This window comes from Camelus dromedarius, chromosome 8 (genome assembly GCF_036321535.1).
Source record: "Camelus dromedarius isolate mCamDro1 chromosome 8, mCamDro1.pat, whole genome shotgun sequence".
Lineage (NCBI taxonomy): Eukaryota > Metazoa > Chordata > Mammalia > Artiodactyla > Camelidae > Camelus > Camelus dromedarius.
The window spans coordinates 41754637-41769232 of NC_087443.1; positions in this window are offsets into that span (position 1 = coordinate 41754637).

The window sequence follows — 14596 nt, forward strand, 5'->3', positions numbered from 1 at the left end:
AATTACTGCTACTGGTAATTGGTCTGTTCATTTTTTCTGTTTCTTCCTGATTCTGTCTTTAGAGATTGTACATTTCTAGGAATTTGTCTGTTTCTTCTAGGATGTCCATTTTATTGGCATATAATTTTTTGTGTTAATCTCTTATGATCCTTTGTATTTTTGTGGTGTGGGTTGTAACTTCTGCATTTTTACTTCTGGATTTGTTGATTTGGGCCCTCTATCTTTTTTTCTTGATGAGTCTGGCTAAAGGTTTATCAATTTTGTTTATCTTTTCAAAGAACCAGCTCTTAGTTTCAGTGATCATTTCTATTATTTTTTGGTATCTATTTTATTTACTCCTGCTCTGATCTTTATGATTTCTTTCCTTTTACTAACCTTGGGTTTTGTTTGTTCTTCTTTCTCTAATTACTTTAGGTATAAGGCTAGGTTGTCTGAGTTTCTGTTGTTGTTTCCTTAGGTAGGCTTGTATCACTATGAACTTCGCTCTTAGAATTGCGTTTGCTGCATCTCATAGATTTTGGATTGTTGTGTTTTTGTTTTCATTTCCTCTGATTCTTCAGTGACCCACTGGTTGTTTAATATCACATTGTTTAACCTCCAAGCATTTATATTTTTTGCAATTTTTTTTCTTGTATTTGACTTCTAGTCTGAGAACTGTGGTCAGAAAAGATGCTTGATATGATTTCAGTCTTCCTAAATTTACTGAGACTTCTTTTGTGGCCTGTATCTGATCTATCCTGGAGAATGTTCCATGTGCACTTGAAAAGAATGTGTATTCTGCTTTTGGATGGAATGTTCTATATATACAGCTACCAAGTCCATATGGTTTAATGTGTCATTTAAGGCCAGTGTTTCCTTATCGACTGCTGTCCAGATGATCTATCCATTGATATAAGTGGGATGTTAAAGTCCCCTACTATTATTGTGTTACTGTCTGTTTTTCCCTTTAAGTCTGTTAATAATTGCTTTATGTGTTTAGGTGGTCCTGCATTGGGTGCATATATATTTACAATTGTTATATATTCTTAAGATTGATCCTTTTATCATTACATCATGTCTTCTTTGTTTCTTGTTACAGTCTTGGTTTTACTATTTATTTTGCCTGATATAATATTGGTACCTCAGGTTTTCTTTTTGTTTCCATTTGTGTGGAATACCTCTTTCCATCCCTTCACTTTCAGTCTGTGTGTTTATTTATATCTGAAGTAAGTCTCTTGTAGGTAGCATATAGATGGGTCTTATTTTTGTATCCATTCAGCTACTTTATGTCCTTGGGGTATTTAGTCCATTTGCATTTAAAGTCATTATCAATAGGTATGAACTTACTGCCAATTTGTTAATTGTTTTACAGTTGTTTTTGTGATTCTTTTTTGTTCCTTTCTTCTTCTTTTGTTCTCCTCACTTGTGATTTGGTGACTTACTTTAGTGTTATGTTTGAATTCCTTTCTCTTTTGTATGTATATGTATGTGTCTATTGTAGATTTTTGCTTTGTGGTTACAATGAGGTTTATACTATGTATGTGATTATTTTAAGTTTCTGATCTCTTAAGTTCTAATGCATTTTTTAACAATCCTGCTTTTTTTTTTACTCTCCCCTCAATTTTAATGTTTTGACATATTTCACACCCTTTTTTTGTATATCCCTTAGTTGCTTATTGTGGATATAGATGATTTTATCACTTTTGTCTTTTAATCTTCCTACTAGCATTATACATGGTTATCTACTACCTTTACTGTATATTTGCCTTCACCAATAAGCTTTTTCCTTTCATAATTTTCATATTTCTGGTTGTAGCCTTTTCTTTTGTGCTTAGAGGAGCCCTTTTAAAATTTCTATAAAGCCAGTTTTGTGACGCTGAGCTCTTTAAGCTTTCACTTGTCTATAAAATTCTTGATCTCTCCTTCGAATAAAGAATGATAGCCTTGCCAGGTAGAGTATTCTTGGTTGTAGGTTTTCCCCTTTTAACTCTTTAAATATATTATGCCACTCTCTTCTGGACTGCAGAATCTGCTGAAAAGTTACCTGATGGTCTTTTGGGAGTTCCCTTGTATGTAACTAGTTGTCTTCCCTTTCTGCTTTTAATATTCTTTCTTCATCTTTAATTTTTACCATTTTTAATTACAGTGGGTTTCAGTGTGGTCCTCTTTGAGCTGATCTTGTTTGGGACTTTCTGTGATTCCTAGACCTGAATGTCTGTTGTTGGTTTTTTCCCCCTCCCCCTCAGGTTAGGGAATTTTTCAACCATTATGTCTTCAAATGTGTTCTCTACCCCTTTTTCTCTCTTTCTCCTTCTGGATCCCTATAATGTGAATGTTATTATGTTTGATTCTGTCTCTTAAACTGTCTTTATTTTTTTTTTAATTATTTTTTTCTTTCTGTTCAGCTTAAATGATTTCCACTACTTTGTCTTCCAGTTTGCTGGCTCATTCCTCTGTATCATTTAATCTACTGTTAATTCCTTCTAGTGTTATTTTTTATTTCAGTTAAACTATTCTTTAGCTCTGTTTGGTTATTCTCTATATTTTCTAACTCTTTGTTAGAAACTTCTAACTTCTCACTGTGTTCATCTATTATTTTCCCAAGTGCTTTTATCATTATCTTGATTTCATTATTGGGTAGATTTCATTATCTCCACTTAATTTGTCTTCTTGGGTTTTATCTTTTTCTTAATGTCTAAAATTTTTCTTTTAATTTTTATATGTTGGTAGTCATTTTTGACTTAAAATTAACTTTATTGAGGTATAGTTTGCATATAATACAATGTACCCTTTCTATGTGTACAGTTTTTTTTTATTTTGTTTTTTATTGAAGTGTAGTTGATTTACAATGTTAGTTTCAGGTATACAGCAAAATGATTCAGTTATACAGTACACACATAGATATATGCATATATTTTTAGATTCTTTTCCATTATAGCTTATTACAATAAATTTAGTATAGTTCCTTGTGCTATACAGTAGGCCTTTGTTGTTTATTTTATGTATAGTAGTGTGTATCTGTTAATTTTGAACTCCCAATTTATCCCTCCTCCCACCTTTCCCCTTTGGTAACCATAGTTTCTTTTTTATGTCTATGAGTTTGTTTCTGATTTGTAAATAAGATTTGTTTCTTTTTTTAGGTTCTACATATAAGTGATACATGATATTTGTCTTTCTCTGTCAGACTTACTTAATATGATAATCTCTAGGTCCATCTGTGTTGCTGCAAGTGGCATTGTTTCATTCTTTTTTATGGCTGAATAATATTCCATTCCATCTATCTATCTATCTCACATCTTCTTTATCCATTTATCTGTCGATGGACATTTAGATTTCCATGTCTTGGCTATTGTAAAAAATGCTGCTGTGAATATTGGGGTACACATGTCATTTCAAATTATAGTTTCCCCCAGACATATGCCCAGGAGTAGAATTGCTGGATCATATGGTAAGTTTATTTTTCGTTTTTTAAGGAACCTCCATATTGTCTTCCATAGTGGCTGCACCAATGTACATTTCTTGGGTTTTATCTTATTCCTTTGTTTGGAACATATTTCTCTGTCCCTTCATTTTGCCTAATACTTTTTTTTTTTTTGTTACACTATGTATTTGGTAAATTGGCTATGTTTTCCTATCTTGGAGAAGTGGCCTTATGTAGGAGACATCTGATGAGACCCAGGAGTGCACTCCTCACTGTTCAGCAAAGCTACATACTCTAAGGGTGTCCTTTAAGTGTGTTGTGGATTCTTCTGTTGTGAAGGGCTAACTATTGCAGGCATGCTGGTAGCTATGGCTGGCCCTCATTCTGGTTGGTTGCCAGACCCTGCCCAGTATGGAGACTGCTGGCCACTGTTGGGCGGGGTTGGGTCCTGGCACAGCTGGCTGCATGACTTGGGGAGTCTTTCTCCTTATGCTGCCTCACTAGAGGGCAGTGCCAGGTCGGGAGGGACCTGGCTGTGGAGCCCTGAAGGGTTCTGGGGCTAGTACTGGCCCGCTGGTGGGGAGAACTTGGTCTTGGGGCTGCTGGCTGCAGAGTCAGGGGTTCTGGAGCTAGTGTTTGCCTACTCATTCATGGGGTCATAGCCTGGGGTGGGGTCCCAGGGCTTGTGTTTGCCTATTGATGCATGAGGCTGGTTCTTGACATGGCTGGTTGTGGGATTTGGAGTGTCCTAGAGCAGGTGTTGGCCCACTGGTATGTGGAGCCAGATTTTAGTTTGTTCAGCTTTTTCTTATTCTAAGGGTGGAAGTGACAACTTCAAAGTTTTTTTATCTGTCAGAGCTAAAACCAGAAGTCCCTTAACATTTACCTTTTAGATTTTAAAAGCTTCTTCAAACAAGAGGTTTTGATAAATGGCCCTTTATAAATGTAAAGTACAAATATTGTTTAAAATTTTGTGAATTCGATAGACTGTTGTCATCTTGGAAAAGGAAGAAAGGAATTGCTATTTGAATGATGAAAGAGGATATCTTTTTCTGCTCTCAGGGTAGGCTTGATAAAAATGTGCCCTCAGTAGAGATCACATTTAGGCTTTCTGAATCTGAAGTGAAGTTAATTGGAAAGATGTGATGTTTTATCTTAATTAGATTATAAGTGTCACTGCATAGGTCATTTATCCCCCTCTGGAAGCTTGCAGAGAGGGACCATTAAAAATCTTCCACCTTTGGCAAAATGTAGGGCAGATAAAGTGGCATTTCCCCTGGCCCTTCCCCAATCTGCAGGCATCAAAAAAGGACAAGTGAAAATGGAAAATAATGGCCTATCTGAACTGTTAGAAAATATACTCAAGCTTACTGGCCGGAAAATTACCACAAGTGTGCGCACGCAGAGGACTTTAACAGAAAGCAGGATCACGCTGATTTGTTTCACCTGTGTCTGCAGTCCTATCCGTGAGAAATAAAACATGTCAACCTGATAAGATGAGTAGATACTCAGCTAGGCTGTGAGACAACCACGAAATTCCACACTGAGAAAGACCTGTAAGGGAACGTGGGAGCAGTTTCTTCTGTTAGATTTTATCAGAAGCAGCCAGAGGGTAGCACAGCAGTTTGATTTTAAATGCCAAAAATCTCCCTAAATGGACCCTTATGCCAAAGAAATAAACTACAGATGGTGTTTCTTATTCAAGGTTCACAGACACCTCCCACAAACACCAGACAAAGATAAAGTCAGGCATTCAAATGAGAGTAAGAATAAACATCTAAAATTTAGAGAAGCTATCTGAAAAAACAGCAGTAAAACTTTGATCAACGGAGCACAGCAGGTAGCAAAAGACTGAATATGTAGAAGGTAGTCAGATTTATTAAATAGAATCCTACTAAACAGAACCTCCAATCAGAAATACAGCTGAAATCCTTTTAGACAACTTAAAAAACAAAATATTATTGTACAGGTTAAATTTTTTAAAGCCCATTGCCCCAAATATTATTTAGAAACTATCTTAAAGTCAGTGTAGCTTTAGTCCAATGGCTTGCACTCTCTGCCAGTCTATTTTCAGAAATAATCCCCGAAAAATTAAAGTCTAGACTGATGACCTGAACCCCTAAAATGGATTTAATTCCATTCACCATATTTATACTTGAAGAATGACTCATACATTTCGGAAACTATTTTTGCAGAAGTTGCTTCCGCCTAATCCTTCGGTAATCAAACAATCTGATTAACATGAACATTTTATTATTGTTTAGTATTTTAGTTAATGTTTTCCTTTTATCTATTGTCCTTTACCCTGGACTATAATCAGGTGGAAAGTCGGCTATATTCAAGGGCATTTGGGGGTGTAGTATTCCGTCTATGAAAAAAGTAGGTTAACATCAAGATAAATTCTCCGTAGTCCATAGCAACATAATAAATTTAAACAAGGCCAACAATCCTATTGCATCATTCTGTAATCATGAGCTATTGTACGGGAAGATATTTGATCCCAAAATTCACAGGCCATTTCTTCTGAACCCTGAATCATGGTATATGGTAAATGCGCTAATACCTTTGTGGAGGATGATCCATTATTCAAAATGCTGGTCTTGCCTAGAAAATTCATGAGGGAGAGTCACTGTACCACCACTACATTTTTCCACTGGCTTGGAAAACTTGGGAGACCTCATGAAGAAACTGTCAAATCCATTCATTCATCCATTCAGAGTTCAGCCATTCTAGATGCCCAGGCATTCAAATACAGCAGAGGGTCTTCTGGTTTGAGTTGCTTGGTTTCTGCTCGACATGTGCAAAGCAATTCTCTTAAATGGAAGATCGGTCTTTTCTTAAACCTCACTCTGATGGTGAAGCATGACACATGCCTCACTTAAGTCTAGGTTGCAGACTTTACACCAGCTAATCTTGCCCAGAAAAGTTTTTGACCAGTCCAGAACCTGTAATTAATAAAAGCAAAAGACTTTGGTTGCTTCTGATTCATGTTAAGGTCACCCAGTGGAAATAAGAGCTCCAGGCCAATTTATGAGTGTCCCAGAATGTCAGTAGTTACTCACTTTGAAAAAGGGAACAAATAAAATAACAAAGAAATAGGAAAGTATTCAAGACTTGGTATTTTGACTTGTTTGTTAGACTTTTTTTTTTTCCCTGAGAAAGAGTTGACATGTCTTGAACTCTTCCAAACACGAATGTGAAGATTTGATGATATATAAAAAGTTACTTATGGATCTTAAACATTTTGCACTTTAAAGTGGCTGTTGCTGTTATAATTAATAATATTACCATTATCATATGTGCCTTTATCTTTTTCACATATTTAATTATTTAACTCAATAAATATTTCTTAAGCACTGATAGCATGATGGCTCTCCCTTTTGCCTACTCATCCACATTGCCTTTTCAGGCAAATCTTAATAACCACTTCATCTCTGGCATTCATTATTATCTATTAAGTAGCAAGTGTTTACTGTTAAACTGTAAGGTAATATAAGTATAGACCTTTCCATGGCTTGGGTCAATCTTGGGCACAATCCAGGGTTTTAAAAGAAGTGTGTGTGTGTGTGTGTGTGTGTGTGCGCGCGCGCGCGCGTGCGTGCTTGAATCAGTACACCTTGCTTTCAGCATCTCCAGTTATACCCTCTCCTGGTACCCAGTTTCTTCTTTCTTTCTTTGCTGCATACCTACGTCCCAGAATCAAAGGGCTTAATTTTTCCAAGATGTGAGCTAATGATGACTTAGCTGTTGTCACCCATAGGATGATTTCCTATTTCTAAGGAATATTTGAAAGGTAAAAAAAAAAAATTTTGAAATTCAAGGCAACCAATCTCTAATACCAGAATTTCAGGTTACTGGAGGTCCTGGTAGAGATAGACTTCTTTTTGACCAGTGGACAGCCTCGCACACGTCACTACACACCAAGCAATCTATCACCCATTCTACCTATAATTGACCTTCTTTGTTTACAGAATTTGACAGCTCAATTTTTTTCAGACTCTAGCATGTATGCCTTCTGGATGCAGTGTATTCAACTGAGGTGGAAGAGGAAGGGAAGAATTCACTAAAGTTATATTTAAGAGTCCAAGTGTTAATCTTTTGGGGAACGTACTCTTTTGGGCTTGGATTCTGTACCAGCTGTATGTTTGACATCTAGAAGTTATAGATTTTATAGAACTTACAGAGCAGAGGCTGTGTCTTATGAACCTACGTATCCTTCAGCACACCTTATTCAAATAGGCACTCAGTAATTCTTTAATGATTGGCATTATAAAGACAATTAGTGGTTTCTTTGTTCATCAAAGAGAATATATCTATCCTCATTTTTGTGTCTGTGTGAATCCAAACACTAGGCACCAATAAATCAAAGCTGATTACTTCCTTTCAACTTTTAAAAAATGATGAAGATTATTTTGGGTTAGTACTTAAGTATTCAAAATAGAATATACCAATAGAGTTAAAAACTGGTACATTTTAAAAACCACTTGTATTTTGACCTTTTAATAAGACACAAGCAAAAACAAGAGCAAAGCCTAGATGTTAATAGTTCTGATGTAATAGGACCTTTTATCCTTCAAATGAGAATTTTTTATATATTTTTCTTTCTGATTATGGAAATAACACATTTATTGGTGAAAAAAGTTAAAAACCCAGGAAAATTTTTTTAAAAATTTACCATCTAGAAATAACCATTAGTATTTTGCTGTATAATCTCCCATTTTTTCAGTGAATACTTAACATGCCATTTCCTTTTTTAATTTTTACATATATTGAATCATGTGAATGCATACAGTTTTGTGATAACTTTATCTCCCATGTACTTGCCTCTGCATATTGATTGATAGCAATTTAAATCACCACATGGAAATTCTGTGAGACAAATTTACAGAGTGAACTTTATAAATCATTGGGCAATTACAATATATGCTGGACCTGGGCTGCTACTGGATCTGGTTATTTAGAAACATCTGAATTCTCAGGCCCCTGCCTTCTTCAGGAAGGAATATGCTGCCCCTCACAAATGGGGCACTGCTCTTCCAGAAACTGAAATTAGTTTTTCAGGCAGCTTGAAAAAGTGTGTCTCTTCCTTCCCATTCCCTCCTTCATATCCTGCTTACCCTGAAGGATTTGGAAATCCTTTCACATTTATCTACATAGCTCTTACTTTTCCTACCTTTTTCAGAAATACCAAATAAATATTTGTTGAAATCGGTGTCACGATGAATTTTCTGCCTGCTAATAATAATATTATCTTATGTGCAGTAGGAGTGGGACATTTCAAATTTAGGAACAAGAATTTTCTGCAGGAGGACTTGCCATGTGGGTTCGGCTTGTGGGTTGTTCTTCAATTATCTTTTTTTGGAAATAAATCCATTTGCTGATTTAACTCCAACTTGCATTACTCTGATTTTACTGCTGAAGCCAGAGGAAAAACTAGTTTCTCTAAATATTTTTATAAATATTTTATGAGATTGCATTTTGACATCCCAGAATTATAGCTTCTAGAGCTGGAAGGAATTTAGAGAGTACATATACATCCTTAACCTAGGGTACTTGGGTGAACTTGAGGAGTCCATAAACCTCCAGAAATAATTTACAAATGTGTGTGTACATATCCATTTTTCTCACGATGTCCAAAGCTTTTATTAGATTCCCAAAGGAATCCATCGTGGAAAAAATGGTTAACATACACTCAAAGCCCTCATCTTAAAAAGAGCAAACTGAAATCCAGAAACCCTGTCTAAGGTCAGAGATTTAGTTGATAGCAAAGTACAAGTTATACTCCTCTCCCAAATTCTCCTTCGAGGCAAGTGGAGCCCCAGGGTCTTTTGCAGTGGTATGATGGCCAGTGTTTAATGATCAGTTCTCAAAAAAGTATGCATGTTTATAAAAACACAACTTTATTATAAATTTTATAGATAGAAAGGATATATATCATAAATAAATAATAAAATAGTACAATATACTTTATTATAAATTCCATATACGTGTAACTTCAGTGTGACTTGCTATTTCTTACAAAGTCTATGAGTTTTTATGATTCTGTTGCCAATAGTAGTGTCACAAAATCAAACTATGATGACTGTCCGGTTAGCCAAGAAGTTACTCACCTCACTGACAACCAAGTGTTGTTCCAGCATAAATGTTGCACATACAAAAGTGAGGTAACCCATTTGACAATGAGATGAGTGATTTCTTGGCTGAAGCTGACAATAGTTTTCATAGACTGTGATATTGACAATCTAATGACTATGGACACCCACAGTTTTCAGTTCAGTCTGAATTATTGATGTTTTCTTCATCACCGTTTTAGTCTGGACAATCAACAAAACTATAAGTTGAACCCCAATTTGTACTATTTATTGATTTCCACAGTGTAAATATTCCCATCATGGCAGATTTCAAGCTGTCAGTGAAAGCTTATTGGATGAAGAATTGGGAAGAAATACTGATAGCACATTATTGTGTAGTATCTTCACTATTCAGAAACAATGGACATAAATAATAAACTTGATAGCATAGATAGTAGTAAAATGTAATAAAAAGATGCAGATAAGATTGTCTTTTAGTATTTATTACCCTTATTTTTAATGTAATTTATTTAATTGTAAGTTTGTATAATTTAATTAAGTTAATTTTAATTGAAGTATAGTCAATTACAATTTGTCAATTTCTGGTGTACAGAACAACGTCCCAGTCATGCATACATATGCATATATTTGTTTTCATATTTTTTTCATTAAGGGTTATTATAAGATATTGAACATAGTTCCCTGTGCCATACAGAAGAAACTTTTTAAAAAATCTATTTATATATATAGTGGCTAACATTTGTAAATCTCAAACTCCCAAATTTATCCCTTCCCACCCCATCTCCCTGGTAGCCATAGATTGTTTACTATGTTTGTGAGTCTGTTTCTGTTTTGTAGATGAGTTCATAGTGTCCTTTTTTTTCTTTTAAAGTTCCACATGTGACTGATACCATATGGCATTTTTCTTTCTCTTTCTGGCTTACTTCACTTAGAATGACGATCTCTAGGTCTATCCATATTGCTGCAAATGGCATTGTTTTATTCTATATGGCTGAGTAGTATTCTATTGTATAAATATACCAAAACTTCTTTATCCAGTCATCTGTCGATGGACATTTAGATTGTTTCCATGTCTTGGCTATTGTATATAGTGCTGCTATGAACATTGGGGTGCACGTATCTTTTTGAATTAGAGTTCCCTCTGGATATATACCCAGAAGCAGGATTGCTGGATCATATGGTAGGTCTATTTTTAGTTTTTTGAGGAATCTCCATACTGTTTTCCATATGGCTGCACCAAATGTATAATTTAATTTTTAATAGTGGCTGAGCTTGACAACCAACTTACAAAATTCCTGAAATTTTAACAGTTGGCTTTCATGAGACAGTTAAAGTCAAGTCCAGCCCACCACTGGTTCTGTCCCTGCAGTGGTTTATAAGGCCCTGGGCTGTGTGTGGGAAAGGACTAGAACTGGGCTAACCAAGTCCCAGGACTATGGGACATGAGAGAATAAAAATAGTGTGTCTGCAAAGACAGGATCTAAAGCCAAGAAGACTCTGAATAAAGTGCCCCTTTCTAAGAGGTTATTAAAGAGAATGAGATACATCTATAAGCTCTAAAATAGAAAGCTGTCCATGATTTATTAGTAAGTAAAAATTTACTTACAAATAGAAACACATTTTTAAAAAGTGTCTATGCCTATATGTGTCTGTATGTAGAGGTCAGTATTCAGATACACCCTAAACTATTAACTGTGTCTAACTAGAGAACTGGTTAAGTAGAGGGGAAATGTTTACTCTTTACTTTTTACAGTTGTTTTTCACTGAATACTTGTAGGAAAATGTATGACAGTGGCAAAACAAAATAATCAAAACAGAGGAAAGAAGTGAAGGGCTAAACCAAAATATAAACAAAGAAACAGACAAAAACTATGGTAAGAAGCCAAGAGTCTATAATCAGGGAAAGCGCCTAGGGAGTAAAAAAAAGTGAGTAGATTCTAAAAGGCAGCAGGAGACAAATCGCAAAGAAATTTCCATGGACTGAAACATGGATCCAGATTCGCTTCTATAAAGAAGCCTGCAGCCTTCATGCTGGGAAGAGAGAGACTTGTCAGCAGTAAAAATTTCTGTTGTCATAACCAGATGTTCTGCCTTCTTGGTTCTTTTAACCATTTTAACAAAAAGCAATGGCGCGTTGAGTGGAATCCCTGGGGTGTGTACCATACAACAGTTCCTTTTACTAGAATTCCCAGATAACTGATTCTAATTTTAATAAGATGAGGAGTTGGTGCTGGAGGAAAATGAAAGTTGCTAGGGGGTTGCCTGTGACAGGGAATTCACATGTCCAGAGCCCTGTATGTTTGAGGTAGAAGTGAGTGAGTGAGAACAGCAGCACAGCAGTGAGAAAAGCAAATCATGGGGCGGGAAAGGGGCAGAATGAAGCCGCTTCCATGAGCAGGATGACTTGAGAAGGGAGAAAGATGTCTGTGAACGATGTTTTTAAGGGAACTTTCTGGGGATGCTGTGTAAACTTCCCACACTGCTTCCTTAAGGAAAACTACTGTAACAATGGACCTTGTTCCTCAGTGTCTGTGGAGTTAGATAGCTATGTCTTTCACTGTGACTCCACTTGAAGGCTGGACCACATGAGGACCAGATTACACTTACGTATCAAAGGTTAGGCTAGAGCTGTGGGCTTTCATATCTATCTACATTTCAAATTCCTCATTGCTTGATTTTCTTTTACATTTATTTTTGTGTCAACTCCTTTATCCACAGTGGGTGTTCAATATATGCTTGTTGGCTAATGGGTCAATGCACAGTGACATCCGCAGAGGATGCAAGAAACATCCATCTTTGCTCACACAAAAGCCAACGGAAAGAGAATATATGCCTTCAAAAGAGAGACTGCTCTGTGCTGAGACAAAGAAGGCTGCAGAATCTATAGCAGCTCAGCTTATTTTTAACTGGCATTATATTCAGGCTTTGAGTCAGCTTCTAGAACTGTTAAAATTACTTATGGTTACCAAATTAAATATAAATTCAGTGTTCCTAGTGCATATCAACTCGATTTTGAAGCCGCTTTGGTGTACCAGGAGGAGAACTAAGGTTGGAGTGAGAAGTTCTCCACTTGAACCCTGGTTGTGCCACGCCCTTTGCCAAATCTCTGGATTTCTGTTTCCTCATCAATGAAGTGAAAATTTTAAAAGACCTCTTACAAAAGTGTTTTGAAGTTAAAAGGAATTTGTGAGTATAAGCAGGTGTTGCTTAGGCACAGACAGGACCTAAATATTAGGAAGTTAAACCTTGCTGTGAAATTACGTTAAGAACGTAATGAACACAATTTTATTCTAGCAACTGGTTAGGCAGGACTTGGAATCAGTTCCCAATTCTTCAGCTGTAAATTAGACCTAAAGTAGGACCCACCTTATAGGGTCGTTATGAAGATTACATTAGATAATCATTCATAGAACTGTGAGCAGACTGCTTTAAATGTATTAGTGCTTAATAAGTGTTAGCTTTAAGGGTTATTTTCCCATCTAGCATTTTGTAGTACATCATTTGACTCCTTCAGATCATAACTTTACATGTTAGTATATATGTATTCGTATATATGTATACACATATACATGTATAGATAGATATACGAATATACAAAAATTTGCTCAAAGTTAATCAAAGACCTAAATGTAAGAGCTAAATTTGAACATCATAGCAGAAAAGACAGGTATACATTTTTGTAACTTTGGATTAGGCAGTGGTTTATTAGATGGGACACCTAAAGCATAAGCAACCAAAGAAAAAATAGATTGAGTAGACTTAGTCGACATTTAAAGCTATTTTGCATCAATGGACACTATGAAGAAAGGAAAAAAGACAACTACAGAATGGCAAAAATTATTTTCATATTGTATATCTGAGAAGGGACTTGTAACCAGAACATATAAAGAACTCTTGCAACTCAACAATGCAAAGACAAATTGCCCATTGAGACAATGGGCAAAGCCAGATGAATGGATAAACAAAGTGTGGTGAATACATACTACAGAATTTTATTCAGCCTTAAAAAGGAAGGAATTCTGACACACGCTACAACTCAGATGGATCTCAAGGACATTACTCTAAGTGAAAGAAGTTGGTCACAAAAAACCAAATACTGTATGATTTCACTTATATGAGATACCTAGAGTAAGTAGACAGATTCACAGAAACAGAAAATAGAAGAGTGGTTGCCAGTAGTGGGGAGGGATAGGAGAGGAGTGGGGAGTTGTTGCTTAATGGGTATAGAGTTCCAGGTTGGCAAGATGAAAAGCATTCTGGAGATGTGTTCTGCAATAGTATGAATGTACTTAATACTACTGAGCTGTACACTTAACAATAGTTAAAATGAAAAATTTTGTACTACATAGCTAATATAATTTCTCAGTTTATCCTCTTATGTGGAAGCCACCAGATGTAGTTGATTTGATGTTTTCTGTTTCCTAACCCCACTGGCATCCTGTTATTTTTTTGTAGCAAATCCTTCAGTTTTCAGTGGTTAGGCAAATTTAGGAGGAGAGGGCAACCACCATCACTGCCCACATAAAATTTTTAAAAGATCTTTTGTTTCTGTCTTGATTATCCATCTACCTTCCCTATGACCCAGCCAGACTATGCTGCCTTCTCCATCATAGGCTACCACTGAAAAGAAGAAAAAAGGAGAAAACCCCCAAATTTTGGCATCTGACAAATTCCCCCCACTTCCATTGCCACCATCTTTTCTCATCTGGACCATCGTGTAACAGCCTCCCACCTGGTCTCCTTGCTAGAGTTCTTGTTTGTTGCTGGCTATTCTGCACACAGCTGCCAGTGTTCCTTCTAAATGTGAGATCATGCCATTTCTCACCTCAAAACAACCCAAGCAGGGCTTTCCTGTTACAATGCTCAAGGCCTCATCATGGTCTATAGGCCTTAAAAGATCTACCCCACACCCACCTCTCCCTTCCAACCCCATCTCCTAGCTCGCTTCCTTGCTTTCTCGGGTCCCAGCAGACTGGCCCCACAAGCTGTTGCGTCACAATTTTCGCATTTACGACTTCTGCCTAGACTATTTTCTCTCCAGATATCTCCAGGGTTAATCTCCTTACTTCATTTGTGACTCTATCACTTTATAAGAGAGGCCACA